General features: G+C 39.4%; 1 long non-coding RNA gene across 1 annotated transcript in view; it reads right to left on the reverse strand.

Annotated features, from left to right (window-relative positions):
* The window catches only part of LOC103892209 (uncharacterized), a 201,015-nt gene that overhangs the window by 81,624 nt on the left and 91,682 nt on the right, over positions 1 to 27,709 (reverse strand). The window contains exon 2 of the long non-coding RNA XR_656431.4: positions 9,095 to 9,212. This is a non-coding gene — a long non-coding RNA (uncharacterized LOC103892209). The remainder of the gene's footprint in view (positions 1 to 9,094; positions 9,213 to 27,709) is intronic.

Below are 27,709 nucleotides of genomic sequence, written 5' to 3' on the forward strand. Positions count from 1 at the left end.
AAGTTGTAATTCCTGCATGAGAAAGATTTATACAGTACAGGAAAGACAGATGGCCTATAGTATCTGTATTTTGGTCATTCATAACAATGTGAGCAGAGCAAAGCCACTGAGAATTTATAACATGAGGAGACTTGTAGAACTTTGGTCAACCCAATGTTTTTCAAACTTATTTGACCACATTCCTCCTTTTGTTATCATTGTGATAAATGTTATTCATGATCACCAATCTCCAGTTCTCTTCCTAGGCTCACAGGAAGAGCACAGTTTCCACGCATCTTGCAGCAGGCAGGGCCCCATGACTGGTTCAGCCCAATGCAGCTGTGAGCAGAGGTGACATGAGAACAGGTGTGAGTTGTCTATGGGCCATACCTCCCTTTTCTCAGAGACAGTGGAAGCTGTGAGGGTAGAACATTGACATAGTCCAGCTACAGGAACAAAGCAGCCTGGATCACTGAGTCACCCCATAGAGGACAAGCAACTTGGAGACTGTCTGCAGCAAACTTTGCATGAGTGAAAAGTAAGCTCTGTGTCTTAAGCCCCTGAAATTCTGAGGTTGTTTGTTACTGCAGCATAAGCCTAGACTATTCTCACCGAGTAACACCTTGTAACATCATTACATGGAACCCACTTTGATAATTGCTAATGAAAACCAATGACATGAGGGGTTCTTTAGGTACAACAGCCATCTGCCCACTTTTTCTATAAAGGGCCAGTTAGTGAATACTTTTTAGGCCTTATGAGCCATATGGTTTTTGTTGCCACTAATGCATTTGTGGTTGTAATGTGAAAGGCACCATGCAAATAAATGGATGTGACTGAGTTCCAATAAAACTTTAATTACAAAGGCAGAAGTTAGGGCTGTGGGCAAACAGGCTATAGTTTGCTGACCCTTAATATCAAAGATAGGAGATTGAACACACATTTGCTAGAATTAGGTACAACTTTCCCTCTATTTAAATAGCAAAAAAACTAAAATGATTTACCAGATATTCTGATACCAATTTCCAGTTTCTTCTTAGTCAGGAATTTTCCTTGGATAATCTTGTTTTGGTGCAGCCATAGGAAAATGTCAGGGCCCCCATCTGGATCTTTTATTCTATGTTCTGTCCTGTTTATCTTCTGTACCTTGGTTTGTCTCTTTCTTCATTTAGGATTCTTAGTAATCAAAGGTGATTTTTTGCCTTTGACTTGGCAAAATATAGGATTATTAAAATATACTTACACATATCTGTATAAGATTTTAGCCCTCTTGAGTGTGTTTCAGAAATGTCGACTGCCTGATTTCTTGTTCATGAAAATATTTAACACCATAGTTCCTTTCTTTGTAACCTGAGTGCTCCAGCCTGCATTTCGTGCTTTTGGCATCTAACTGAATCCATGCTTTCCTCCCAGACCCCTGTGGGAGGGGAGTGCATTTTATACCCACTGATAGTGGAAGACTCTCTTTCTGTTTGAATTTGCAGTAAAATCAGCTTCTTCCTTTGCACAAAACATGGTCATCTAGACAGTTCCTGGGAAAGATACCTTTCAGCTGGCAGAAGCTGTGGACCATTTTTGTTCAATTGCTTTATGACTCATATCTTGTGACCGCACTTGCATACAGCTTGGGGAAGACATGGCTATCCATGTGAGCTGCTGTTCGTGGGCTGCAGTGGACAGAGATTTCATAGGATGGAGATGCATTTGTGGAGATGCAACAGACAGGAATGGAGACAGGATGTGAAGAATAAAGACAGCAAGCCAGGAGTCCTGTGGGAAGGAGTGGTGAAGGAAGGAAAACAGGTCACTAGAAAGGTCAGCTTAATGGGGAAATATCAAGGCTGATGGTTAAAAAGGTTCAGTTATGAAAGGCTGTTGGTTATCAGACTGAAATGTTTGGAATTCTTCTAGTCTAGGCAAAGGGAAGAAATGGAATACTGAGCAAGAGAATGAAGGCATAAACTTGAAATTTTAGAAAGTTTAATATGGGAGTGGTGTACAGGCTGGATGGGAAGAGAGAGACCAGATGCAAAGAGATCAACTAGCAAGATGTTTGGACTTCTAACGAAAAGAGAATAACTTTCATATGAATTTGTAGGAAATGTACCACTACATATTTGTATACAAACCTGGGAGTAATTCTTGAGTTCATCATGGAAAACAATTACATATATATGGTTATGGACCTTTTTCAGCATTCTCAACTTAGGCTCTTATTTATTTCATTTTATTTCCTTTCACTCACAGACAATTCATTTGCTTTTTCTCAGTTCCACAACTCCTCCAAAAGCTTCTGGAAGATTTGCATTATCAATAGTTTCATCGTAAGAATTATAAGAAATATAGACACTTTACCAAGTAGAGACCAAAAAGGATGAAGTCAGAGAGGTGGAGCTTGTCTTTACTCACCAGGACCAGGGCTGGCTGGCACATTCACAAGGTTGAGGAGTATACTCCTCTAACATGCTGAGGAATAAAAGCACCCTTTCAACACACTTGCCCTTTACCCCTCCCTGCTCTGATTTTCCGCATATACCCTTTTTCCAGTTGTGCAGAACAGGCTCCTGTTTTCCGGAGTTTGCCCTTCCTTTAATTCAACACAAATGGGCTATATTTTCCTTGGAGGTCAACCCCAATATTTACTTGGGGCTAGGAAAGAGTCATCCTTTAATGACTCCCTCTTAGTAACTAACTTTTAGGCTAAAACACATGCACAAATATGAAACCTAATTTTTGAGGCTTCTAGAAAGATATGGATAATGAAAAATTATATCAACACTGTCCGGTGGAGATACAATGCAAGCTGCACACATAATTTAAAATGTTCTAGTAACCACATTTTTACAAGTAAAAAGAATCCGGTAAAATTCATTTTAATAACATATGTCATGTAATGCAAAGTATCAAAAATGTCATTTTTTTGATTACGGAAATATTTTACAATTTTCTTTTCATAGGAAGTCTTCAAAACCCAATGTGTGTTTCATACCTACTGCACACTTCAGTCTGGATCGGTTATATTTCAAGTGCTCAACAGCTATCATATTGGCAGAGCAGCTCCAAATAGTTCATCAGTGAGATGGATATAATAGTATAGAATACCACATAAGATAGATCTTATTGCCCCTATGTTACAGATAAGAAAACTGAGGTTCTAAGAGGTTAAATAACTTTTCCAAGATCACACACTGCTGCGTAATTGCTCACTTGAATTTGTAGCCACTATTTATTTATTTTTAACTTTTATGTTAAGTTCAGGGGTACATGTTCAAGATATGCAGTTTTGATACATAGGTAAATGTCTGCCATGTCGGTTTGTTGTATAGATTATTTCATTACCCAGGTATTATGCCTAGTATCCATTAGTTATTTGGTATGGTTGACTGTGTCCCCAGCAAATCTCAACTTGAATTGTATCTCCCACAATTCCCACATGTTGTGGGAAGGACCCAGGGGAGGTAATTGAATCATGGGGGCTGGTCTTTCCCCTGCTATTCTCGTGATAGTGTATAAGTCTCACGAGATCTGATGGGTTTATCAAGGGTTTCCACTTTTACTTCTTCCTCATTTCTTCTTGCTGCCACCATGTAAGAAGTACCTTTCGCCTCCTGCCATGATTCTAAGGCCTCCCCAGCCATGTGGAACTGTAAGTCTAATTAAACCTCTTTTACTTCCCAATCTCAAGTATATCTTTATCAGCAGCATGAAAACAAACTAATACAGTAAACGGGTACCAGTAGAGTGGGGTATTGCTGAAAAGATATCTGAAAATGTGGAAGACTTTGGAACTGGGTAACAGGCACAGGTTGGCATGGTGTGGAGGGCTCAGAAGAAGACAGGAAAATGTGGGAAAGTTTGGAACTTCCTAGAGACTTGTTGAATGGCTTTGCCCAAAATGCTAAGAGTGATATGGACAATAATGTCCAGGCCGAGGTGGTCTCAGATGGAGATGACGAACTTGTTGGGAAGTGGAGTAAATGTGATTCCTTGTTATGTTTTAGCAAAGAGACTGGTGACATTTTGCCCCTGCCCTGGGGATTTGTGGAATTTTGAACTTGAGAAAAATGATTTAGGGTATCTGGTGGAAGAAATTTCTAAGCAGCAAAGCATTCAAGAGGTGACTTGGGTTCTGTTAAAGGCATTCAGTTTCATAAGGGAAGCAGAGCATAAAAGTTTGGAAAATTTGCAGCCTGACTATGCGACAGAAAAGAAAAACCCATTTTTCTGGGGAGAAATTCAAGCCAGCTGCAGAAATTTGCATAAGTAGCAAGGAGCCTAATGTGAATCCCCAAGACCTTGGGGAAAATGTCTCCAGGCCATGTCAGAGACCTTCACAGCAGTCCCTCCTATCACAGGCCTGGAGGCCCAGGAGGAAAAAGTGGTTTCATGGCCCAGGCCCAGGGTCCCTGTGCTGTGTGCAGCCTAAGGACTTGGTGCCCTGTGTCCCAACCACTTCAGCCATGGATGAAAGGGGCCAACATACAGCTCAGGCTGTGGCTTCAGAGGGTAGAAGCCCCAAGCTTTGGCAGCTTCCACGTGTTGTTGAGCCTGTGGGTGCACAGAAGTCAAGAATTGAGGTTTGGGGAACTTCCACCTATATGCAGAAGATGTATGGAAATGCCTGGATGCCCAGGCAAAAGTTTGCTTAGGTGCACCCTCATGGAGAACCTCCGCTAGGGCAGCGCGGAAGGGAAATGTGGAGTCGGAGATCCCACACAAAGTCCCTACTGGGGCACTGCTTAGTGGAGCTGTGAGAAGAGGGCCACTGTTCTCCAGACCCCAGAATGATAGATCCTCTGACAGCTTGCACTGTGTGCCCGAAAAAGCCACAGACACTCAACACCAGCCTGTAAAAGCAGCCAGGAGGGAGGCTGTACTCTGCAAAGCCACAGAGGCAGAGCATCCCAAGACCATGGGAACCCACGTCTTGTATTAATGTGACCTGGAGTCAAAGAAGATAGTTTTGGGAGCTTTAAAATTTGACTGCCCCACTGGATTTTGGACTTGCTTGGGCCCTATAACCCGTTTGTTTTGGCCAATTTCTCCCATTTGGAATGGCTGTATTTACCCAATACCTGTACCCACATTATATCTAGGAAGTAAGTAGCTTGCTTTTGATTTTACAGGCTCATAAGTGAAAAGGACTTTCCTTGTCTCAGATGAGACTTTGGACTGTGAACTTTTGGGTTAATGCTGAAATGAGGTAAGACTTTGGGAGACTGTTAGGAAGGTTTTGAAATGTGAGGACATGAGATTTGGAGGGGCTAGGGGTGGAAGCATATAGTTCAGCTATGTCCCCACCCAAATCTCAACTTGAACTTTATCTCCCAGAATTCCCATGTGCTGTGGGAGGGACCCAGGGGGAGGTAACTGAATCATGGGAGCTGGTCTTTCCCGTGCTATTCTCAAGATAGTGAATAAATCTCATGAGATCTGATGGGTTTATCAGGAATTTTCACTTTTGCTTCTTCCTTATTTTCTCTTGCCGCCACCATGTAAGAAGTGCCTTTCTCCTCCCACCATAATTCTGAGGCCTCCCCAGTCATGTGGAACTGTAAGTCCGATGAAACCTCTTTTTCTTCCCAGTCTTTGGTATGTCTTTATCAGCAGCATGAAAATGAACTAATACATTATTCTCTCCCTCCTCCCACCCTCCACTTTCAATAGGACCCAGTGTATGTTGTTACCCTCTATGTGTCCACGTGTTCTCATCATTTAGCTCCCAAGTGTAAGTGAGAACATGTGGTATTTGGTTTTCTGTTCCTGTGTTAGTTTGCTAAGGATAACAGCCTCCAGCTCCATCTATGTCTCTGCAAAGGAAATGATGATCTTGTTCTTTTTAATGGCTGTATAATATTCCATGGTTTATATGTATGACATTTTCTTTATCCACTCTATCACTGATGGACATTTGGATTGATTCCATGTCTTTGCTATTGTGAATAGTGCTGCAATGAACATATGTATGCATGTGTCTTCATAATAGAAAAATTTAAATTCCTTTAGGTATATACCCAGTAATGGGATTGCTGGGTCGAATTTATTTTGATCACGAAACTTTTGCTCTTTCCACCAGAGTGGAAATGTATCTTCCTGGAAACTTCATTCATTGGAGTTATTTCTGTTCTCAAGAGTAGCACTACATGCATTTTGTGCCTCAACTATCAGGCTGAGCATCTCCCATCTTCACAAGACTTCCCCCACCATATGGTTTATGGTCCCACCATCATCCCCTTGTGTTCCACTGGATATTCTATCCCTGTATGGATTTTGATATCCTATAAAAATCCATGATATTCCAGAAATGGTCAGATCTCTGGGCTCTGCAGTAGTGCCACTATACACTTGACCTGGACAATGCTGCTCTTAATACAACTTGACATTGTATTTGCTTTTTTTTTTTTTGTTTAGCAGCTCTGATACTTTATTAGCTCCCAATGAGCTCATCATCAAAACAACCCATAAAACTATAACCCCTTCTATATTTGTACAATGTATGCAGTGTTTTACATTTACATTTATCTTTGCTAAATTCATGTTTTTTTTCAGTGCCTAGAATCAGTGCTTAATAACATTTTTGTGATATGGATCAATAGTGTTATAAGAGAATATAATAGGATAAGTTGACATTGTTAGCACTTAGGCCTGGTTAGAGCCTTTCTACATTTAGGGGAGAAAAAAATTGTTTTTGAAAAAATGACATAGAGGCTGGGCACAGTGGCTCACGCCTGTAATCCCAGCACTTTGGGAGGCCGAGGCAGGTGGATCACTTGAGGCCAGGAGTTCAAGACCAGCCTGGCCAACATGGTGAAACACTGTCTCTACTAAAAGTATGAAAAATTAGCCAGGCATGGTGTGCGCGCCTATAATCCGAGCTACTCGGGAGTCTGAGGCAGGAGAATCAATTGAACCCAGGAGGCAGAGGTTGCAGTAAGCCAAGATCGTATCACTGCACTCCAGCCTGGGCAACAGAGTGAGACTCCATCTCAAAATAAAAAGTGACACAGAAAGCCTGAAAAATATTTTGAAGAACAAGAAACAACACACAATGGTGGTCATTTGCTTGGTTCACTGATATTTCTGTTTCTGCCCCCTTCAGACACCTTAATAGGATCACACAACACTGCTCCCTTGCAATTAGTTTTGGGCATGTGACACACTTAGAACAATGAAACGGGATGAGTGGGACAGGTCACTTTTAAGTGAAGGCTCTAAAAAGTAGTGCGTGGTTTGCCAGGGCCTCTCTTTGCCTCTGCCACAGGTACAGGGATGGGAATTGCTCTTCCTACATTAGTTACTGGGGAGGAGAAAAGATGCAGGGATCCCATTGGCTGTAATAGGGAGAAGAATCAAACCTTGTTTGTTATAAGCCACTAAGATTTGGGAGTTGTTACTGCAGTAACAATAATTATAATGTGTTACAATTGTCTAGTCTGATTAAGATAGCAATAAGAAGATTCAGTGAAATAATACATTTCTGGGAATAATTTATTCAGAAAAGAAGATCCAATTTTGGAGACTGTTATATGTCCTCAGTGCAAAAATATCAGATTCCATTAAAAAAAAAGAAAAGAAAAAGAACAACTTCCAGCCAAAAGCTCTTACCTCTAAATAGATCTTGGAGACACAATGTCAAGGTAGAGAATCTGGCTAATGTAACTAAAGAAATACAGTTCCTCCTTCCTCCTACCCCCTTTCCACCTTAAACTCTATTCCTAGCACTTCCACTTTATACTCAAATGCCCATATCATCTTGTTACAGGATGTCTGACCTCTGTTTTATAATTACTTTATGGTGCATCATTATTTTTCAGTTTGTATCATTATCTTCTCACTATAATCAACAGAATCATCCAGAAGATTTATCTATCAGGAAACCGGGGGGCTAATCTGGGTGCTCAGCTTTCTTTTTGGGATACTCAGTGAGTCCATCATTGTGTAACTTAACGCTAGACTTCCTTCTATCCGATTGTGTGTGTGACCATCCGTCTTCATCATCCTTCCTTTTCATGATAGAGTTTGTATGCTTTTCTGGGACTTTTTGGTACCCAATGTTCATTGCTTATACTATAAGAGAAGAATATATGTACTCTATAGGAAAGTTTTGCTTCAGAGATAAAACAGAACCCAATATGCAAACAGTAAAAAGTTAGGTTGATCTGAGGGTACTCATCTGCCATATGTAATGTCAGATAACAGACAATGCGTATGAAACCGCCGAGAGGAAAATGCCATGAACCAATTTGCTCTGCCAAATTGTTGTTCATGCACAAAAGTAAATAAAGACAGTCTCTGTCACATAACTTCATAAGAAAAACTTAACATAATTCATTTGACCTAAAAGTGAACAAAGTTTAGAACCTCCAACTGGGAAATAGCAGGTAAACAGTGAATGAGTTAAACCGTGTTAATCTCAATAGTTTTTATAAAAATGGTTACAGGTTATAAAAATGTAAACATGAAAAATTCTTCTTGAATATGATACATGGTACAAAATGTATTCTTTGCTTCCACACCCCAGATTAGGTTAGCTAAGATTTGGGAGTTGCTGGAGTGCAGACAGAATGACAAACTATAAATTCCTCCTTGTACACATGGGGAACCCAAAAGATGCTATTTCATTCTTAAGTTTTCATAATCAGAAAAGCATAAGGAATAAATCAGTGAATTTTATTTTATTTTTTGTTTGTCAATCATAAGGTTTGAAACACTGACTTGTTGCTTAACTTGAAACTTAGAAAGAACAGAAATGGTATGTAAAGGAATTCTGATTCAAACCCAAATTCTTCTGATGTCTGAGTATTTCCCAATCTTATTGATGTCTCCATCTTTGTCTTAGAACTAATTTTCCCTCCTGAATCTTCTAGCTCAAATACATACCCACAGAATCAGCCTCACCATGTGCTTTTTTCTTCATTCACTTGAGAAAATTAAGTCTCTGCCTACACGGCCCCACCTCTGCCTTGATTTTCCAGGTGCCAATCTTCTTCATATCATTTGCATGAACATGTTGTCTACCAATCCTCCAAGAATAAAAGGCACACAGCACCCTGAAAAATTGCCCACTCCTCCCAGGCACTTAATCCAGAGGCATAATAAGCAATATTCTTCTCACCTGTTTCTACACCTGTTTCTTATTTCTCCCAAGTGTCTCTGATATCTAGCTCTTGATATAATGCATCCTTAAAAGGAATCCTTCCAACAGTTAATGGTTCCCACCACATCTCCTCACACTAATAAAAGGAAAAAACAGAATAATATTAACGGTGAACAGCAGCAGCCAAAAGAAACCCAGAGCAACACATTGGCAATATTTTCTACTTGTATCATAGTGTCTATTTGCCTAGACCATTATTTGTCTCAGGCCTAGTGCCTAGAGGTATGTGCTAATTTGCCAGGCTGCTTCAATATTTAGTGAGAAGCCACAGCCAACCAATAATTTTTAATAGCTTGTCCTCTATTGATTTCAGCCCACACATTAAAGCACCTAATAAAAATTTTAGAAAGGTAGGTGAAGGGACATAAGGACAAGAGAAAGTTAATAGTTTTGTCCACCTCCATTTGAAGGGAACAAGAGAATTATTTCAACTCATATACAGAGTTTATATAGTTAGACAATTGCTGACCTCACCGTCTTTCAGAAATTTTTTTCTTAACAGATGAAGTCTCACTCTGTCACCTAGGCTAGAGTGCAGTGGTGCAATCACAGATCACTGCAACCTCAAATTATCCTCCTGCCTCAGCCTGCTAAGTAGGTGGGACTACAGGTGTGTGCAGCACCACGCCCAGCTAACTTTAAGATTTTTTGTAGAGATGGGGTCTTGCCATGTTGCCTAGGCTGGGGTTTCAAACTCCTAAGCTCAAGTGATCCTCCCACCTCAGCCTCTCACACTGGGATTACAGGCATGAGTCACCACAGCCCGTCTTTCAGCAATATTTTAAAGATTAGCTTACAAAATACACGTTCTTTTATTGATATGGCTGTGTTCTTCAGCAATCTCTGAAATCAGTAATTTCTGATGAGGTGTAGGTGGGTTTGTTTTATAAATTCAAAACGAGTCAGCAATAAAATGTTAAAAGAAAAATAAAGTTCCCAACAAGCAAATGACCGTTCAGATGTTGACCCACGCCACCCCTTGACCTCCTACCCCAGAGTAACTGATGTAATAGAATACTGCAACAGATAGAGTAAAAAATAGAGGCATCTATTGTAATTCCAGAACCGTATATTAGAAGATCCCTGGCACCTAGGCCTGAGACTTTATAAAAGACGAGGATCGTCCTTATCCCTGGATGTGACTCGGGGAGAAAGGAAAAAACTGTGATAGCTAGAATGTACCATTTTAGAAGAAAAGCATTTGTCCTAAAGCAGATTTTAGTCTTAGCATAGAAAACAAGTACCATCCAAAGAAGTCTTTGGGATTATGGCAGTGGCAGCTTGCAAAAAAATAAAAACATGAACATTAATTAAGTACTTCTTTAAGCCTCAAACTCTTCATGAATTCTGAAATTTATCCTCTAAAGTAATTCAGTGTCTCTTTTCATTCTCACATCTGTTTAAGTTAGAATGAAACCTAAAGGGTGATTTCTCTTGGGTGAAATACCAGGAGGCTGAGGGAAACAGAATGATTATCGGCATTTAAACCAGAAGTGTATCAGAAAGGGGCACTACTCAAAGACAGATATGTGTCCTCGCTGGTACGGTACCCCATTTGTGCTGAAAGATGTTTTTGAAGAGATCAGGAGTGGTGCAGTGAAAGGATTTTTTTACGACACCGAAGCAGGCTTTAACAGGCTACCGTTAAAACCCAATATGTTCAGCAGCTACACGTTGGTTGAGTCCCTGCTGTTCAAACACAGGGCTGGGCAGCATGAGAGACAAAGGAAAAAAAAAATAATTTATTTCCCAAATAGGATTACAAGTTAACCATAAAAGCAAAACACACTCATGAAATAACGTGAGGGAGAAAACAAAGTGACATTTTAATAGGTCACTGTGCTAGACTCTGAGAATTAAATGGAGGAATGGTTTAGAGCCCTCTAGACAAGAGCTTATTTATGACACAACTAGGGTCCAATATAGGAATATCTATTTTGTGTTCAAGTCAGCTGAGGCCTCAACAATGTCATGGTAGGGTGAACGACCCTTCCTTCCTATTTGCAGGGGATCAGGGAGGTTCCTGGGATGAGATTTTCAGTGTTAGAACAGGGACAGTCCCAGGAAAACTGAGATAAGTTTGTCACTCAATGTGGTGAAACAAGCGTAGTTTTGGAGACAGATGGCTCTACGTTTAAATCAAAGTCCTGCTGCCATTGCCTCTGAGACAATGAACAAGAAGTGATTTTAAATTGCTCTTTGTGTCTTTTATTGCTTATCTGAAAAAATAGGTTTCATAGATTATATAGATAGTGTATTAAGGTACCTGGCACGTGGTGGGCACATTGTAATTATAGCACGTGCTACACGCTAAACCAGTGCTGTAGACAGACATCTCTAAGGATTTCAGAAGAAGGACATAGCCACTGCAGTTTGGGATGGACAGGAAAGATTCATAAGTAGGATGACATATCATTTATCTTCTAAGCTGGGATACTTTTGAATGAGAAACAAGATGCTCTTAATAAGTACGCTGAGACAACAGGTATAAAAAGTGCCTGTTCTAGGCCAATCAGAGAGTATGGTCAGCAAACCTTGACTTCAGCATTGAAGACAGACTGGAACTTAGATTGCAGGAACATTATGAGATGCAAAGTCCAGGTTCCACTAGGCATTTTTATAAACTGGTTAGAGAAGCCTGATCAGTCCTTGTTAAAGGATTCTTAAATGCCAATTAGCAAGTTGGTTTTGTCTCTTAGACCAAGAGGAACCACTAATAGTGTTTGAGTCAAATGGCAAAATGCAGAAATGTCATGACAGCTGAAGAGTCTAAAGAACTCATCTTCTGGCTGGACGCGGTGGCTCACACCTGTAATCCCAGCACTTTGGGAGGCCGAGGGGGACGGATCACGAGATCAGTAGATTGAGACCATCCTGGCTAACATGGTGAAACCTCGCCTCTACTAAAAATACAAAAAAAAAAATAGCCGGGCGTGGTGGCGGGCGCCTGTAGTTACAGCTATTCTGGAGGCTGAGGCAGGAGAATGGTGTGAACCCAGGAGGCAGAGCTTGCAGTGAGCCGAAATCATGCCACTGCACTCCAGGCTGGGTGACAGAATGAGAATCTGCCTCAAAAAAAAAAAAACAAAAAAAAACAAACTTATCTTCTACAATAGTCTTTATTTTCCATTAGATCCCCCACATATTTCCCAGTCACTTCCCCTATAATTTATGATCCTTTGAAGCCCAAGCACTGTTTCCTAAATCTAATCATTTCTTTGCAAAAGTAATTGCAATTTTTTGCCATTGAAAGTAATGGCAAAAACCAACTGGGCACGGTGGCTCATGCCTGTAATCCCAGCACTTTGGGAGGCCAAGGTGGGCCAATTACCTGAGGTCAGGAGTTCAAGACTAGGCTGGCCAACATGGTGAAACCCCATCTCCACTAAAAGTTCAAAAATTAGCCAGATGTGGTGGCACACACCTGTAATCCCAGCTACTTAGGAGACTGAAGCAGGAGAATCACTTGAATCCAGGAGGCAGAGGTTGCGGTGAGCCAAGATCGCACCATTGCCCTCCAGCCTGGGGAACAGAGTGAGACTGCATCTCAGAAAAAAAAAAAAGGCAAAACCTCAATTATTTTTGCACCAACCTAATATTTTCTGTGATCTCTGTGCCTATAAATATTAACAAAACTTGTATGTCTTTTCTTCTGTAGTTTAATTTGCAGGCCCCCAAGCACTTAGCATAAGCAAGTAGACAAAAATTTTTTCCTCCCCAACATTCTTTTTTTTTTTTTTTTGAGATTAAGTCTCATTCTGTCGCCCAGACTGGAGTGCAGAGGAGCAATCTTGGCTCACTGCAACCTCCACCTCCTGGGTTCAAGCGATTCTCCTGCCTCAGCCTCCCGAGTAGCTGGGACTACAGGTGAATGCCACCACGCCCGGCTAATTTTTGTATTTTTAGTACAGACAGGGTTTCACCTTGTTGGTCAAGGTGGTCTTGAACTCCTGACCTCATGATCCACCCACCAGGGCCTCCCAAAGTGCTGGGATTACAGGTGTGAGCCACCGCGCCCAGCCCCAACATTCATTTTGACCATGAGAAAATCAAGGAAAACCCAATTTATCTGATTTCAAATTTCTTGCCCTTTCAATGAAGCTCCCTCTAGATTACACTTTTTTGCAGAGGTAAGAAATGGTTTCAGAGAATGGATGCCCCTGAAGTCACAGGGGACAAAGTTTTACCAGGCTGGGTAGGAGGGAAGGGGGTGGAAAACCAGGAAGTCTCTGACTCTGGCAGGATTATTCTAAAGCAATTTGCCACATTGCTTTACAGTAATTTCTCCACAGATAAAATCCCTAAGGGTCAAAAAAATTGACAGGGAGATGAATGGATCTTCTCATTAACAACAACAACAAAAAAATCTCTTAATTGTGCCCTATCCCTGAGCTTTTTTGTACACACCCAACTGGAAATATCATATGTTCGACTCTTGATCAGCTTGATATAAAGTAATATTAAAGCAGGGACTCATACTGAAACATGTTAAATTGCTGTCCTGTCCTTCTATATCCCCCTTGCCAAAAAAAAAAAAAAGAAAAACTTAAATTAAACTCTGAAGGAATTGACAACTAGTGATAGTCTCTACAGAACAGTATGGGAATCAATTAAAACAGAAGCTAAAACATGCCTCAGGACATAATTGATAACATGATGAGACAGAGAAAAAAATTGTAAGTGTGAAGTTAAATTCAGAACATCTTACTTAGAGAAAATGCAAAGGCTTCTTTTATCCCACAGGACCAATCTCAAGAACTATTAGTGTCTCAGGAAGCAAGAATCAGAATAATTGTTGTTGTTTGTTTATTCTTGACAATTTTAAAGGACAGTCTCTCTTGGGGGAAAATTTCTGTTTTCAACTTAAAAGTTCGTTCTAAACCCAAGACCATTCCAGGAAAACTTTTTGGCTCTTTCTTGAACTTTGGAAATAAATTTTGCACAATTTTTCATAATCCATTTATTTAGTTGCTTCAATAGATTATCCCTTCTCAAATTCAGAGGTTTAGAAACATCACTGGATAGGGAATACATTCAGAAAAAAAAAATCAGTATTACAAAGACCAGACGCCAGTCCAGTGAGAAAAAGAAAAAAAAGGCCAGGATTATGTCCATGGTGGTCTCCTAATTGTATAATTGCCATTTTCAGTGTTGAGGCCTACTGATTGTTGATGTGATGTTTCAATATTTCATAAAATGTTAAAATGCTTTTACGTGAGTTGCAGCTCAGTCATTTAGGCACTTAGGTCTGGTTAAGCGCTGGTTGCCAGATTTTCTTAGTGCATTATCCACTAAGCCACTACCACTGCTAAGAAAACCTTAATTCCTATTAAAATGTTAAAACTTGGTAAGAAAGATTTGGTTTTTGCACAAGAGCACAATTAGCTGTTGTTTCACTTGCAATACTAAAGGCTTAATAATATCTAACATTAAATATTAAAATATGAAATGTATTTGGTACCAACACTATATATCATTTCAATCCTTAAAGAACTTTTCTGAATCATTGGGAACATTTCAGGGAAAATTACTCAGAAAGAACAGATACCTGCACTACATTGCTCTAAAATTAAGGTAGAATTATTGTACCCCATTAAAATTTGTAATCTCTGTTAATGAAGTTTAAAAAGACAGCACATTTATTGCAAGGGAGCTGAGAGAAAGGAAGTAGTAATTATCAGAATATATGCACCAAATCATTATTCCACCTCATTCCTTATGCATTTAAACTGTCTTTCTCTACCACATGAGTCTTTTTAAATAAAAACTGAAGATTTTGATTGCCTACTTAATGAAAATTTAGATGCAGTCCACAGCTAGTTTTAAGAGAAGAAAAATCTTAAATTTTATTACCATAGCTCCCAGATTAATTAATGGCAGAAGGGTTAAAATTCCAAATACACATTGGTCTTGTTAACACATAATTGATTCTAACTCCTCAAAGACAGTTACTCCTTTTTAAGGCCAGGCATGTAGGTTGTAAAACAAGGTAATGTTAGTGAGAAATACAGCATAGAAAGAAGGGTCTATGTAGGCTTCATGGACTTGTCTCTTCCTAAAATTTATTTTTCATCATAATCAAACAAGCATTCCAGTGTATACTGTGTACCATGCGCTTTACAAGCATTATCTTGTTTAAACCTGACAACAATCCTCTGTGGTATGAATTAATATTTTCCTTATTACACGAATGAAAATTTCATGACCCAAAGAAGTTAACTTACTTGTTCAAGGTAATTCTACTGGTAATGGCATACCTTGAATTTGAATCCATATTCAGTTGACACTTAAGTCTGTGCTTTATCACTGAGCAAACCTGTAGTCATCAAAACATCTGATAAATTATTTCTACAAAGTCAGAAAACTTCATATCAGACAGGCTATTTCACTAACATTTTTTCTTTCTCTGCTGCTTATAAATGAACTTGCCAGCAAGACCAGGCGAAAGCTTATCAGTTGCTCCGCTTTCAGCAGCATGAGACTCCCGAAACATGTCTATATATTTGAAGTCCTCTATCGGTTCTTTATCATGCCTATTGCAATTTTATGATTTATGTGAGCACAAAAGCCCCATATTTCCCTCTGGTTGGCCAGTCAATCCACAGCACCCTCCCCTAAGTCACATCCCTCTCTGAAAAACCACAAACACCTGAAGATATTTTTTTGGTTGTTTATTTTTCCTTTTAGTTGACACATACTAATAGTGCATATTTATGGGGTACAGTGTGATGTTTTGATACATGTGTACCTTATGTAATGATCAAATCAGGGTAATTAGCATATCTATCTCAAACACTTGTCATTTCTTTGTTGTGGGGACATCTAAAATCCTTTCTTCTAGCTACAGTCAAGAGCCACATAATAATGACATTTAGTCAAGGATGGACCACATATGACAGTCATCCCATAATATTATAATGGAGCTGAAAAAAATTCCTGTTACCTGGTGAGTTCTTAAAGATCCTGATCCTGTGTAGGCCTAAGCTAATGTATGTGTTTGTGTTTTAGTTATTAAAAAAAACAAAAAAAACAAAAAAAACGTTTAGGCCGGGCGCTGTGGCTCATGCCTGTAATCCTAGCACTTTGGGAGGTCAAGGCAGGTGGATCACTTGAGGTCAGGAGTTCAAGACCAGCCTGGCCAACATGGTGAAACTCCATTTCTACTAAAAATATAAAAATTAGCCGGGGGTGGTGGCGCATGCCTATAATCCCAGCTACCTGGGAGGCTGAGGCAGGAGAATCGCTGGAACCAGGGAGGCAGAGGCTGCAGTGAGGCGAGATCACGCCACTGCACTCCAGCCTGGGCAACAGAGTGAGACTCAGTCTCAAAACAAAACAAAAAAAGTTTAAAAAGTAAAATAAAGATGAAAAATTTTTAAAACAGAAAAAAGGCTTATAAAATAACGATATAAAGAAAAAATAGTATTGTATAACTATTCCATGTCTTTGCATTTTAAGCTGTTATTACAAAAGAGTTAAAAGTTTTTTTAATGTTTAAAGTTTAAAAAGTTAAAAAGTTACAGTTAGCTAAGGGTAATTTATTGTGGAAGAAAGAAAAATGTTGTATAAGTTTAGTGCACTGTTAAGTGTATAGTGTTTATGAAGCCTGCAGTAGGTTAATAACTTAGGCCTTCACGTTCACTCAGCAGTCACTCACTGACTCACCCAGAGCAACTTCTCTAGTCCTGCAAGTGCCCTATACAGGTGCACCATTTTAATCTTTTACAACATATTTTTACTGTAACTTTTCTAAGTTTAGCCATGTTTAGACACACAAATACTTATCATTGTGTTACAATTGCCTACAATATTCAGTATAGCAACATGCTGTACAGGTTTATTGCCTAGGAGCAATAGGTTATACCACCTAGACTTGCATGAGTATAGTGTATGAAGTTCACACAATGACAAAATAGCCTAAGAACACATTTCACCAAAGGTATCCTCATCATTATGCAATGCATAATTGTATTTTGAAATATCTTGTACATTATTAATAACTACAGTCACCTAACTGTGCAATAGAACATCAGGACTTATTCCTCCCACTTAACTTTAACTCTGTAGCCACTGACCCATCTCTCACAATATCCCCTCCCCATGACCCTACCCGGACTCCGGTAACCAGCATTCCACTCTATACTTCAATGAGATCAACTTTTTTAGATTTCATACATAAGTGAGATAATACAGAATATAGTATTTTTCTTTCTGTCCTTGGCTTATTTTACTTAACATAATTTCCTCTAGGTTCATTCATGTTGTTGCAAATGATGGGATTCAATTCTTTCTTATGGCTGAATAGTATTCCATTGTGTATATATGCCACAAGTTTTTAACCATCCATTTGTTGATGGACACTTAGATTGATTCCATATCTTGGCAATTGCAAAGAGTGTTACAATAAACATACGTGTGCAGATATGTGTCTGACACACTGATTTCATTTTCTCTGGATATGTGGTCAGTAGTAGTATTGCTGAATCAAATGGTAGCTCTATTTTTAATTATTTTAGAAACTTTTGTTGTTGTCCATAATGGCTATCTAACTTGCATTCTCATCAACAGTGTGTAAGTTCCTCTTTCACCATATCCTCACCAGCATTTGTCATTTTTTTCTTGACTATATCCATTCTAACTGGAGTGAGATGATATCTCATTGTAGGTTTGATTTGTTTGCATTTCCCTGATGAATACTGGTGTTGAACATTTTTTCATATAACTGTTGGCCATTTGTATGTCATCTTTTGAAAAATGTCAATTCAGATCTTTTGCCTTATTTTTAATCAGATAACTTGGGGGGTTTTCTGCTATTGAGTTGTTTGAGTTCCCTATTTATTCTTGATATTAACCCCTTGTCAGTGGTATAGTTTGCAAATACTTTCTCTCATTCTGTGGGTTTTTGCTTCACTCTGCTGATTGTATCCTTTGCTGTGCAGAAGATTTTTCATTTGATGTAATCCCATTTGTCTATTTTTGCTTTTGTTGCCTGTGCTTTTAAGGTCTTACACAAAAACAATCTTTGCCCAGACCAATATCCTGGAGCATTTCCCCAATGTTTTCTTCTAGTAGTTTCATAGTTTCACTTCCTACATTTACATCTTTAATGCATTTTGAGTTGATGTTAATAAATGGTGAGAGATAGAAGTTTAGTTTCATTCTTCTGCATGTAGACATCCAGTTTTCCCAGCACCATTTATTGAAGAGACTGCCCTTTCCCTACTCTCTCAGACAAGATAAGGCATTGTCACCTCAATGCTAACTTAGCACTTAGCCCTTACCTTCATCAGAACACAGATCACATTGCGTATGAATCATCTTCATGCACCAAGCCTGCCTCTTCATTTTCAATCCATCTGTTGGTGAACACAGGAAATCTATATCTCAATCTTCTATTTTTCTAAGACTTGTTGAAACAGCTGATTATTATTATAATTTTCTCCTCATGAATCTGTCCAAATTATTTTTTTAAAAAAACAGTATCTTTAACTTTGTAAGTGGTAAAAGCAAAAAACTATAAAAAACACAGTATCTTTAACTTTGTAAGTGGTAAAAGCAAAAAATAGCCACAAGCAATTTATCTCAAAGTCATGAAGAATGTGAAGCCTCTACTTGAGAAAAGGCCCTTGAAAACAAAGAATGCATATTATTGCTCAGGGTTGTATTTCAGGCTCCTCTACACCACAAACATTTCAGAGAATTCTAATCATTGAGAAAATGCCAAATTAATATTTAGTCTTTGGAAACTAATTTTGTGAATAATTTCATTATAATAGCCTACAACTATGGTTTTGAATGAGAAACCACTTCGGAAATTAATAGTTGGGTTGCTGAAGCAAAAAGTTATTAACTCTCCATCATCAATTAAAATAATATATGGTACTATGAAGCACTTCCATACAGAATAAATAATGAATATCCAGAAAACTGTAAATTATATAAATCCTAAAAACCTAAAATAAAAAGGAAATTAAAGACTATTTAGCAAAAGCAAATTTGTTGTTCTCCCTGAAGGGAAAACATAAAGGTCTTTTAGAAGATTAAAGATTCATGTCTGTGCTGCTTTCTGAAAATTCCTATGAATCATTCAGTCTTATTGAAATGCACAATTACTACTTACATAAATAGAACATTCTCATATATATGTATATGTGTGTGACGATTTGTGCATTTTTGTGGCATCAATGTAACTAGAGCTTTAAACTTTGTTATATTAAAAAATAAATCATTTGAGGTCTTTGCCAGCTTCTATTCTGCCTAGAGCTGTGAAAGGAAGGGGTGGAGGAGGACAAAATTAGATATCCCAGGAATAGAAGACTCATTGGAGTACAATATAATCTGAAAATCCAAGAAACTTGAATCTTATCTGACAATGATCTCAGGAGATACTCAGGATGGAAAGTAGCTATTTTGCGTCTAAATAATTTCCAAGACTAGAGAAATTGCAAGCTCTCCACAGATGCTACCAGTAAAATGCTTCAGAAGAGAGTCCATTTTTGCCTCAGTAATGATGCCTTAGCACAGTAGGGTTTGTGTATTCATGAGTAGGCATGGGCATAGTACCCAGGTAAGCGCTTAATTAGTGTCCATAACTAAGGAAAGAGAGAAGAAGCCAGCAAATGCATGCAGGGAATGGCAATCTATGGTCTGTAGCTGAAGCAGCTGGACAACAGGTGACAAGAAATAGTGAGGGGAGCCAGATGAAGTGACTGAGTTGTTTACTAATGATCTCCATTTGTCTTTTGGGAAGACACAGGGTCATATTTCTTATCTACTCAAATAAGTGTTATTTAACACCAGAAGCAATAGTATCTGTGGTGGGCAGAACAATACCCCGCTAAAGATGTCTATGTCCTGGGCCAGGCGCGGTGGCTCACACCTGTAATCCCAGCACTTTGGGAGGCCGAGGCGGGCAGATCACAAGGTCAGGAGTTCGAGACCAGCCTGATCAACGTGGTGAAACCCCGTCTCTACTAAAAATACAAAAATTAGCTAGGCATGGTGGCGTGCGTCTATAATCCCAGCTACTCAGAAGACTGAGGGAGGAGAATCACTTGAACCCAGGAGGCAGAGGTTGCAGTGAGCCGAGATTGTGCCACTGCACTCCAGCCTGGGCAAAGGAAAAAAAAAAAAAGCTAGAGGGGTAAGATTCTCCCCATGAGCTTCCAGAAGGAACACCAGCTCTGTTGATTTCACTTTGATTTTAGTCCCAAAAGACCCATTTCAGAATTCTGACTTCCAAAACTTTAAGATGATAAATTCCTGTTGTTTTAAGCCACTAAGTTTATGGTAATTTGTCAGAGCAATCATAGGAAACTAACACAGTGTCTTTCTTTGTTGATCTTTGTTTCCATTGCTCTATTCAATCTAAATGCACATGTTCTTTCTACATGGAGTGATCTTAGCTAGTGCTCTATTTTGTACCGTAAAGGTACAAAACATTTATAAGCAAGTGTCAGAATATACCCTTATACATCAGGAAATTTCCTTCAACTTCAAAGGCTAGAAATATTTTAAAGTTCTAGATATAGTCATTCAGGAAGTACTGAATGATAATCCCTATGTTGTTGCAATACGTCTTTTATCCCACCTCAACCCTCATCCTCCTAAACATACCTAAGCTAGGAAAAGAACTCAGGCATTGTAACAAATGTAAGGCCATGGTGATGGGGTGGTATAATAACTCTGGAGAGGACTGGGGTTGTACGAGGTTATATGGAGCCCGTGCCAGAGAAACCAACAGATAGCCAAAGATTTCCATCAGCCTTATGAAGCCAACCAGGAAGCTGTCACAAAGTTCTGCTGCCTAAGCAGCATGAAACACAATGATAACAAAATAGAAGTTCAGCATGTCTTTTAGGTGACTGGCAGAAAAACCAGTGTTATCAGTGTGATCTGCAGTCCAGTGAGCCTTGTTCCAATGAGAATTCAAATTGGCTGCTGTCTCTTTATCTTGAAACAAGACCACAACTTGGTAGAGGAGTTGACTGCTCTATGTAGGTGGGCCCACCAAAACCTTGAAGGATTCTATCCAAATGTCTTCAGTAAGCCTAACAGAGGTGGGTGGATTGGGGAGCCTTGAGGGTACTGATAGTTTGGATAACAACTTGCTCCTTAAGATATTTGTCCTTCTCTTCATCTTAGACCCAGCCCGTGTCAGCCTATGCACTTATTAGCAGATCAGGAGCCGTGACAGCAAAGTATATGTCAGAGAACTAATGTTAACATTCCTTAACCACGTGTTCTCCCAGGAAAGGGTCAGGAAGTATTCTTACCATGGTGGTCACTGGTCCCCATGGGGAAAGGAGTCAAAGGAAAGGCAAATTTGAAGGCCAAGTAGAATTTGGGTCCCAGATGAATTGATAGATTATTTTCTTTGCTCTCTTCTCCCAAAGGAGGTCTCTCCACTGGGATTTTTAACTCTGGGAAAAGAGACTGTTAGGGTCAAAGGGGAGCCTCCAAATAGTCAATAATAGGCCCTATATCTCAGGAGTTAGGACAAGGGACAGAAAATATTGTTGGCTTGACTGTGTGGGATACAGCTTCAGTTGGACAGAAATCTTGTGTTCCTCAAGGCAGCTGAGTCTATCACAGGGACCTCTCAATTATTTGGAGAGCTAAAAACTATCTGTTATAGATCCATTATGTGCCAGGTGCTCTGCTCATAACTGGAGAAACAGGCATGATTAGAAGACGGCCCTTCACACACAGGAATCAGTAGAGTTATATTGTTCTGAGTTAAACTCCTGGCCGCATCTCCGAGTAGCTGTGTGACTTTGATCAATTTCTACTGTCTCCATTTCACCTATAAAATGAGGATAATCCTTGTCTTCTAATTTGGATTGGTGGATGTTTTTTCCATTTCGTAACTTAGAATCAAGTGGGGAGAGAAACAGGGATATAGATGCCTAAATGCTGTGAAAGACACACATGCAAATGTGTAGAAGCACAGGAGACTTAGCTGGAAAAGATAAATAGTAAATAATTTATAGGAGATGGTATAAAAGCCTACAATCCAGATGGGATCCTAATTTACCAGATTTAGGGGTCAGGGCTTTAGCCATATAGGCCCTATCAGAACACCCCATCCATTCAGCCTAAAGGCACAAGTTGACTTTCCATGGTGCTGTTTCTTGTTGAAGGGTGAATTGGAACTAGTAAAATAGCATACACTCACCTGCATGGGCATTTTTTCATTCAGCTACTATTTGGACAGGGGAAGTTACAAGCCTCAGTCAAGGCTGAGGACTTTGCTGAAATGCTCATTCTGAAGCAGAGTTCAGCTGCCCTTTGATCCTCAAGCACTGAGGGAGTTCAATCCCATTGATTAGCATGGATTCCTTTCTGGTTCCTCGACTTAAACCTGCCAGTGTAGATTCAATGTCAATCAAAGCATACTTTAAACAATGAAATTGGATCAACTTAAATTAAGGAGAGAAATTAAGAAATAATTCCCGTAATTAGAGTAAAATTAATATCTATTTAAGAAACTTAAATCACACTGGGATCCCCTAACTGGATGCCTTTTGTTGGCCATTTTATTAGATGGCATAATTCAGTCTCAAGGAGTAGGCCCGCCTATATCAAATGAGAAGCCTACTGGCAGAGTATCAGTTTATGTTGCATACATGGAGCAGCATTGCTCACCAAATTGTCTGTCTGGATCTTGTGTGCAATTTGGGTGATATTTAAGGCCTACGACTTATTAAGATAAAGAAAATTTTTATAGTTTTTTGAATCCTAAGTCCTTATCTCCATGTAGCAATTGCATTTAGGGTCAGATTCTCCCCTCTGCCCAATTCTGCTTTTCTCAATTCCTTACAGTGTTTCTCCCGAGAGCACTCCCCAGTAAACATTCTGCAAACAACTTTACATCTCAGAGTCTGGGAACCCAACCTAACACGGGATTGTCAATCAAAGTGGTCCCCTCAAGAAGCTTTGCCCAAATTTTAATCACTCTGCTTGTGCTCAGAACCCAGTAAAAATTCCTTCTGAAATTTTTAAAGCAGAAGCACATTTTAGGGGACATCTACCCCAAAGTGCCAAATATTTACCATCTGGTGTTATGTATGTATATTTTCAGGAAACAGACAAAAGTTACTCTAAACTGAGTCTGAGGAATAAATTCTGTGATTAAGCTAGGGTGCACTACTTAGGTGCAGCTAAAATGTTTTGATAATGATTTTCTTAAATGGTGGTCACAATAGTTTGAAAGCAGAACTCAAAAAGAAGTTTTAAAATGTTTTGAGCAAAAGTGGCATCAGTGAAATAAGTGTGTAGCCTCCCAAGAGAATTACCTAGAACAATAAATCTCTTTCCTGTATAACTCCCACCATTCTGGTTATAGACTGGTTAAAATAACCAGTCTCACGATTTTATAGTTATGCTGAAGTTGCAACTACGAGACTCTAGTTAGAGCCTATTATTCCCGCTTGTAATTACACTTTCAGGCATAAAGATCTCCATGGAAAATAGGACTTTAGGACCTAGGTTGGAGGATCTGAAGAAATGAGAAGATTTAAGCAGCATCTGGTATTTTTTCCAGTACAAGGACTTGAGCATATTTATAGACTAATGGCAGGAATTGTGTCATATTCATCTGTCCATTCCTAGCTCCAACCCCAGTGCCTGATATCTAATAAGCCATTGTAGAGGTTGTTCAATTATTTAATATAAGAGAAATGCTAGAGACAAGCAGGATTTCTGAGCCCTTGCCAGCAAAAAAAAAAAAATAAAATAAAATAAAATGAATCAGAAATTATGAATAAGTATAATAATTATATTATTCTTTATATGCATGTAGCTTATTTCATATATCTATGTGACTTCCCTTTGTATTTTTGCTCAATTTCATACTTCCCCTTAATGATTAGCAGGACCCTAAAAATCAAAGTGGCCTATATGCTTGTTTGCAGTGATAGCAGAGGCTGACTCCTCAGCAGTCTTTAGCAGTAGAAGAACCCAAAAAATAAAGTGAATAGAGGCTGTCATAAAGGGGAGGGAAAGCCTGAGGAATTCCTAGGGCCTGGAAATACAAGAAAGGGGAGACTAAAGAGCCACCCCAGCCTGTATACAGGCCTCAGAGTTCTGAAAGCAACTCTACAGAGCAAGAGATTGTCAACGCTCACCAAACAGGAAGCCCCGAGGCAGTAATAACCAGTGGCATATGGTTAAGCATTGAAAGGGTAAAGTTGACAATTTGTGCCATGTGAAGTAGGAAGGGCAGAGATCAATATACACTGGGGAAAATCTTCATGAGAGGTGTATTAATCTGTTTCACATTGTTGTAAAGGAATATCTGAGACTGGGTAATTGAGAAAGAAAAGAGATCTCTTTGGCTCACAGCTCTGTAGGCTATACAAGAAGCATAGTGCCAGCACCTGCTTCTGGTGAGGCCCTCAGGAAGCTTCCAATCATGGTGGAAGGCAAACGGGGAGCCTGCATATCACATCACATGAGAGGGAATAAGAGGGAGAGAATGAGGTGCCAGACTCTTTTAAACAATCAGCTCTCACATGAATTAATAGAATGAGAACTCACTCATCACCAAGGGGATGGTGCCAAGCCACTCATGAGGGATCTGCCTCCATGAGCCAATACCTCCCACTGGGCACCACCTCCAACATCAGGGACCACAATTCAACATGAGTTTTGGAAGGGACACACATACAAAGCATATCAAGAATGGTGGGGTGGGGGGCTGGGGAAGAGCTGTGGTTTGAAAGAAAGATCATTCAGAATTGTATAGTAAGTGCTGGAGGTGGAAAGCGTTTTCAGCAGCCATCACATAAGCAAAGGCTCTGAGACAAGGAGTGCACTGATTTCAGTGGCAGCCCTGCTGCAGGCATGTACTCTGAACAAGTGATTAATGGAAGATATGGTGGGCCTTGCTAAATCAGATCCATGCCAGGCACTGCAAAGGCTAGACACGTGCATGGATAGCATTTCCATGAGTTTTTACAGTGGGTCTGCAAAAGAGGAAACCAACATACATGAAGTCATAAACCCTAAACATTGTACCAATTAATCTGAAAACAAAAATTCAGGAAGTGAGAGATGAACATGAATCTGAGAAAAACTCATGGAGGAAAGACCTCAGGCTAAGCCTTAAAGGGTAGCTAAGATTACTGGGTATATATCCAAAGGATTATAAATCATGCTGCTATAAAGACACATGCACACATATGTTTATAGAGGCACTATTCACAATAGCAAAGACTTGGAACCAATCTAAATGTCCAACAACGATAGACTGGATTAAGGAAATGTGGCACATATACACCATGGAATACTATGCAGCCATAAAAAATGATGAGTTCACGTCCTTTGTAGGGACATGGATGAAACTGGAAACCATCATTCTCAGCAAACTATCGCAAGGACAAAAAACCAAACACTGCATGTTCTCACTCATAGGTGGGAATTGAACAATGAGAACACATGGACACAGGAAGGGGAACATCACACACTGGGGACTGTTGTGGGGTGGGGGGAGGGGGGAGGGATAGCATTAGGAGATATACCTAATGCTGAATGACCAGTTAATGGGTGCAGCACCCCAACATGGCACATGTATATATATGTAACTAACCTGCACATTATGCACATGTACCCTAAAACTTAAAGTATAGTAATAATAATAATAGTAAAAGGGTGGCTAAGATTTTGATAGCTGGCTGGGAGCAAAAGGAAGAACACGAGAAGTATCAAAAATCAGCATTATTTGTAATCTGCAGGACAGAAAAGATGTGTTGAGGAGTATAATAAATTATCATTGAATGCCTCTGAACACTGGGCCCAAATTACACAGGGCTTTAAAAGCACAAGAGGACTCTGTGAAGTATAGATGATGGGGAATCACTTCATGGATGGGCTGGAATTGGGAGAAACTGAGGATAAAGCCACCCACTGCCAAGCAGCTATGTTAATCCAACCCAAAACTGAGGAGTACCAACCAAGACTAGGGCATGGAAATGAGAAGAGAAAATGGGAGAGTCCCAGTAGAGGACTACCAGGACTCTGAAATTATCTGGAATAAGAAGAGATTTCTTGCCCACATCACGCTGGGAAATACTGCGTACAGCATACAAATCTCTTGTGGAGTGATAGTGCACACTAGCATATGGAAGGCCTGCAGGAGGAAAACAGCCACTCTCTCCCTTTCCCCTACTATTCTTAGAAACACACATTGAAAACCAACATTTCAAAAGCCCAACAGGATGATATGTTATCTAAAAGGATTACATAGAGATGAATTCAGTGATGCCACTCAGAGACACTGGATGACTAGGAAGGAAATGCAGTCTGGAAAATACAGAATAAGTTTGGTTTAAAATAGATTGAGCCTGGCCAGGGCACAGGCTCTGGAGTGGGAAGACCCTGCATGCTTGCTTCAATCTGAGAGGCTCTACTGCCTCCCAGCCTTCAGGAGAGTGAAGTTTTTCTCACCTTTGTTGCTGTAAATAACGGATCCCTTCCTCCATTCAACTCCTTCTCCGTTGATCCCCCCAGGTTTGTATGCAGAGCCAGAAACAACTTGGTAAGACAGACTTTCCCACAGTGTGGAGGAGGCAAGATTTTGCCAAAGCGTATGCATTATTTTTTTGCCCAATCATGTATAGTAGGCAATCCAGGAAATACTATAAATTGCTATGTTCATTACAGCACATCCACTACGTCCTTGGTCTTCACCTAGACTCTTTTTCTACCTTATCTCACTTAATTTAAACACTAACCCAAGCCCATAGATGTTAACCCAATTGTACAGGAAAGAAAGCAAAACTGGGACCTAAAAAGATTAAATTCGAAATTCACACAACTAGAAAAGTAGAATTGGAATTCTAACCCATCCCTTTTTAAATCCGAAGGCTGTATTTTTTTCACTAAAATGTACAGAGATTACTAGTCAAAACACAATAGGAATAAGTACATACAAAGTTACTTAAAATGTACTCTGACAACACAGATGAGGGGGCGGCAATTAATTGGTCGAAAGTTCCACCACTTCATCCCTGAGCCTTCGAGACTTTCACATGGCTGCCAGTGAATATTAGGGATATGTTCACATCTAATTTTTTAGATTAGAACATCTGTAACATTTATTGTTAACTATTTTAAAAGCACTAACACCTGTGTTTCAAAAGATAATTTAGGAGTTAAACCTTATCACCTCTTCATCCATAAATCAGAATATATATCCCAATATGAAAGGGCAAGAGCAATTTATAAAGGAATAAATACAAATGGCCAAAACCTAAATGAGAAATTTTCCAACATCACTAATAACAACAAAAAAATGGAAATTAAAATAGATGCCATTTTTCCTCTACCAAAATAGCTCAGAAATTTTTTTTTAATCTAAGTGATGTGAGTCAGTGAAAATGATTGCTCACATATCCTGTTGATTAACATATAAATTGATATAATCTTTCTAGGGGACGAATTGGTATTGTAAATCAAAATCATCAGAATATACTAACTCTTTGACCCCGAAATTTTTTATAAACAAGGATATCCATCACAATGTGATTTAAGTAGTAAAAATTTTAAACTGCCTAATGTCCAACATAAATA

This window comes from Pongo abelii, chromosome 14, assembly GCF_028885655.2.
Source record: "Pongo abelii isolate AG06213 chromosome 14, NHGRI_mPonAbe1-v2.0_pri, whole genome shotgun sequence".
Taxonomy (NCBI): domain Eukaryota; kingdom Metazoa; phylum Chordata; class Mammalia; order Primates; family Hominidae; genus Pongo; species Pongo abelii.